We start from the raw sequence: 5,509 nt of genomic DNA, 5'->3' as shown, positions 1-5,509 counted from the left end.
CAGAAGGCCCCAAAACGGCATGATCTTTGTTGTGTTTGTTCCTCAAATTGAGATTTGTATTTTTAAACGAGACTATTAGATCAATTACATATTTATTTGATTGGAGAATTAAGAATTTCGTTTAAATTTAGCAATTGCGGCCACGTTTAGTATTCACTTAATATTTGCATCTGTTACTAACTGCTGAATCTGGAAAGTATTGATTTTCTAACTATAACTGAGGGAATCTGTCCTGACGATATTTTTATACAAATGAAAACCCTGCCCTTTGTGAATGGATTCCAGAAAATATTCCAGAAAAAATTGAACGCTCTATTTCAGCAGTTTGTACCCAAATAAAATATAGGATGATTTTTTTTATTTTCTGAAATGGGTGTATTATTTTAAGGGGGTGATGGGGGACACTTTTCTGAAATGTGTATTCGGATTTATTCGGATTGTGTAATACTGCACCCATTTTCTGGGTGTTTCAATGAACTGCTGCACAGCTCAGCGATTTTATCGCAGTCTGTAAATAAATTTCGACTACTAAATGGACTAAAAAAAAAACAGCCCACTCCTGTACACAATTTTTAAAATAATAAATCTAATAACCTTTCATTTCTACATTCGGCTTATTTAAAGGCATACGACCACAATAGATATCCAGAGGTTATCAATAATTCATTTTTATTATATTTCTGTTTATAAATAAACTGTCCCCTTTATTTGGTAGCTAGCGGGCCACTTGATTTGTTCTGCAATTCAGTACTTGAGGCAACAGAATTTGCGACAGGCATTGACCCAGAGAGAGAGGCTGCAGCCAATTAAGTGTGTCATTGTCTCCCCCCCCCCCAGATGCAGATGATGAGGGTAATGAGCTGTCAATGAAACAATTTGCATGTTTACTTTCAACCAGTTTAATATGCAGCCGCTTTCACAAGGCTGGTAGCTGCCATCGGTTCTGCCAGGAGAAGGGAATTGGGCAGTGCCCAATAAAAACCCTGCCTGGTCTGTATGCTCCCAACTCACACTCTCCTACTTCCCTTATTCATGTAATAATTATCTGAATGTATCCAATGTACACACTCACTAAAAACTTCACTCCCACGCCTTGTCACACATATACACACACCACAGTCATCTATTTATCTAACCAACACAAACACACCCATACATTCTCACATACACAGTATGCACATACTCATACACCAACAGGTATTATCACTATCACACATTTTCTTTCTTACACACCTACCTATACAACTCTTTCTCAAACACCTACCTATCCAACTATTTCTCTCTCAAACCCACACTTACCTATTTTAAACATACTCACTGACCCACCTGCCTTATTTTATCACTTACACATACCCATCTACCTCACTCTCACTCAGATACACACTTAACCACCCACATCACTCTGCCTCTTACACCTTCACGCTTAGACACCTACCTTATTCTTTCTCTTACACATTGTTACCCATTTACTTCACTCTCACTCAGATACCTCACTCTATTTCTTCACACAGCCATTTACCTCACTGTTTCTCTTACACATATCTAGCCACATACTCACACATAAACAATTACTCATACTCGTATGCCTCACCTACTCTAAAAACATACACATGTACCCATCTACCTCATTCTCTCTTACATACACACTTACCTGCTACCTGATTCACAGATACACATTACTCCAGTGTCGGACTGGGACACCAGGGGCCCACCCAAAAACCTTTGACAATTAATCTTAGACAAGGGGCCCACTCTCAGTATTATTCTTCTATTTCTTCTCACTCAACCTTTATTCTCCTAGTCTCTTTTCTTTACATACTATAATCTATTATTCCATCTATTTAGTCTCTTTGTTCTCATAGAAATAGGGAATGACCATGAAATAGACCAAATGTTTAGCAGCTTGAGGGCCCACTGACACCTGGGCCCACCAGGACTTTTCCTGGTATCCTGGTGGGCCAGTCCGACAGAGTGACAGGTCCGGACTGAGAATTAAAATAGGCCCTGGCATTTCAGGTACACAGAGGCCCAATCAGCCCTCATAGAGGCCCAAGCAGCCCCCACCAGCCCACTAAATACTGACTTTCTATGGGACCTTATAGCAGCCCCTCTGGCATTTGCCAGAACCCACAGATTGCCAGTCCGGGCCTGCGACACTGCATTACCCACTCTCTCTCTCTCTCTTGCACATATACACCAACCATTGTGCAACACTCTATCTTTCTCTCCTATATACACATTTTCCTATATGTCTCATGATCTCTCTTTCAGTTAAGATGACCATACGCTGTCCAATACATGTTGATATCTGGTGATCAGACCATATGGATGGAAGCTATACAAGTGGCCATACACAATATGGGCTGAGGCTTGTTTTCACTTCCCCATATTATGGCAGATATGGTACAGATTACATTTTAAAACCTGCCTGATCCATGAAGTAATCAATATCTATTGTACATCAATATATGTGAAGATGGTGAAGCCATTATACATATACAAAAAATATACAAAACTGTACAGCAAATGTATGTCTAGCTTTATACAAATATAAAACCAGTATATGGAGTATATTAGATACATTTAGATGAGTTTACCGCTATGCAGGGTGGGCCCGGGTGTACACTCCCCAGACCTTCAGCAAAGGGAGGAAACACCAGGAAACATCAGAAGAGGATGGCACAAGCCAGGAGTAGTAGAGCCGGAGTCAGATTGAAGTTAAAAAGCTTACATTGAGAATAAAATGTAAGCTGTTTAAGCTTTTTAACCTTTTACAATCTGACTCTGGCTCTACTACTTTGTGGGTCCAGGCTTGTGCCAGCCTCTTCTGATGTTTCCTTATGTCTAGCTTTACACTTACCCAAGTACCCATCTGCCTCTTTGTCACAACCCCATGTGTTTTTATTCCTTCCAAAATTAGACGATGGAAAAGCAACTCCAGCAGAATTACTGCAAATAAACTTTAATTCCAAGTGGTGGCATACACAACATGTTTCGGGTACAATACTCTTTGTCAAGTGAAGTGTTTTTATTCCTGTCAGTTGCTCCCACACTTCTATTCACCTACACTAATAAATACACATAGCCTTTCAGTTGGTGTACCAATAAGTATTGTACGTAAGCGAGTGCAGTTTTTTGTTTCTCTATTACTGTGAATGAGAAAATTAAGGCAAAGAGGCGCGATTATAGACGATGACGGTACTGTATACACAAAACCAGCATATCCAGCACTATATAATAATATGCACATGAAGTCATCATAAGCTTAACACAACTGCCAGACATTAAATTCTAAAATCATTATCTACAATGTGCTTTATCACACACTTTGTTTGTCCCCCTCTATATGAGAATCCAAAATCCATATATATATATATATATATATATATATATATATATATATATATATATATATATATATATATATATATATATATGTCTCCCAGTAAAAAAAACCATAACAGCCACACATTTTTCAGTAGAAAGAAGCACATATTAAAACAGGTTGCTATGATACAAATGCATATAGAATATCAATCAATGCTAAATCTATACTTACACTTAAAGGAAAACTATACCCCCAAAATGAATACTTAAGCAAAAGATAGTTTATATCAAATTGAATGACATATTAAAGAATCTTACCAAACTGGAATATAAATTTACATAAATATTGCCCTTTTACATCTCTTGCCTTGAACCACCATTTCGTGACTGTATCTGTGCTGCCTCAGAGATCACCTGACCAGAAATACTACAACACTAACTGTAACAGGAAGAAGTGTTGAAGCAAAAGACAGAACTCTGTCTGTTCATTGGCTCATGTGACCTTACATGTGGTTTGTATGTGTACACAGTGAATCTTACGATCTCAGGGGGCGGCCCTTATTTTTTAAAATGGCAATTTTCTATTTATGATTACCCAATGGCACATACTACTAAAAAAGTATATTATTATGATAATGGTTCATTTACATGAAGCAGGGTTTTACACATGAGCTGTTTTACTCAGTATCTTTTAATAGAGACCTACATTGTTTGGGGGGTATAGTTTTCCTTTAACTAATGATGTGCTTCCTTCCAAATGCTAATGATTATCAGACACATTGATACTTAACATATACAGTAAAGTGTAAGAAGCAGCGGGGTGAGGCAGGTAAGGAAACAGTTAACCTAATAACCATAGAGTAGGCTTCTGGAGTACACTGGGCACATTACTGCAGAGCTCATTATGCCTGCTGAGTGCACAGGCCATTTAAACAACTAATATTTACTGCAGAGCTGTTGTAGATTATGATCTTATTATCTGAATGTCATTCACAAATCTGCAGAATACTTATGATTTCTGTATAGGCCAGTTCTTATTTTTCTAATTAGATCTACAGAAATACTCTTAATCTGCAGCCCCTAATGTCTTTACCATGAATAGAAAAACAGAGCCTGTACATGCCACAGACTGCAATAAAGAGTCACTATTGTAAAAAGTGATTTTATTTTCCACTGTATAATCTTGCCTCACTAGATGGTTGGGAGTTATTATCCCAGAGATAATAACTTACAATTGTAAGTGCTACACAAGCTGTCATTTTTAGTACTTTTTAGTGAATCTAGGCCAAGCATAATGGTGCACAGATTACATCTGTGGCATAAATGCTGTATATTGCTTTTAAATGCATAAGGCATTTCTGTGTTCAGGCTGCAGCCACTTACCTTTATATCTATATAGACTCTGTCTGGTATTTCTAAATGCTCATTGTAGCTCAGATGGTTCTATGAATGTCATTGGGTGCATGGCCTTTTCATTACCTAGGGGGGATTCAGAAAAGTAGAGTAAACTGAAATTGGAGTAAGAAATATTATAAAAGTTAAAAGAATGTCAGATTTACAAATAAATAGGGCGTAAATGGACATTTTACTTCTATAGCTACATTTCTTTTATTGCCATTTTTGTAAATCCCCCCTATTGATCACTTAGCAATAGACATACTCTCCCTTCAGATTTACACACTATTAGCTGTTAATGTATACAGTACAAGGTCATACTAATACTATACATTTTCCTTATCTATCATCATTCAGATACAATATCTGTAAAGCTGCTAATATCACACTGAAAACCTTAAGGGGTTGATCACCATTCAGTTGTTGTCAAATAGAACACTAACTTCTTTTTTTTTTTGTCCATTTCTTTTTAATGTTTCTTTCTTCAGGTTGGCTGAAGCGGAATATGAACTGTTACAATTTGCTACATTAGTTGGCATATTTCTCAGCAACATTTGTGCAATGTGAGCAACTGTTGTATCAGTTAAATCAGCTGATTTTAACAAAACTCTGGTGATATGTTCAGCAGAGCCAAAGATAAGAAATGTATCAACTAATGTATCAATTTAGAACAATTTACACTGTGACGCCCCCACCTTCTTTCAGAGCTGATCCACGGAGACATGGGATGAAAATGATGGCCTTGCACATAGGGCAGTTTTTGGGTTTTGTGGATGCTGGGTGCTCA

The sequence above is a fragment of the Xenopus laevis genome, chromosome 7L, assembly GCF_017654675.1.
Source record: "Xenopus laevis strain J_2021 chromosome 7L, Xenopus_laevis_v10.1, whole genome shotgun sequence".
Classification (NCBI taxonomy): Eukaryota; Metazoa; Chordata; class Amphibia; order Anura; family Pipidae; genus Xenopus; species Xenopus laevis.
The sequence above is the reverse complement of the archived record's forward strand: the minus strand, read 5'-3'. Positions refer to the sequence as shown.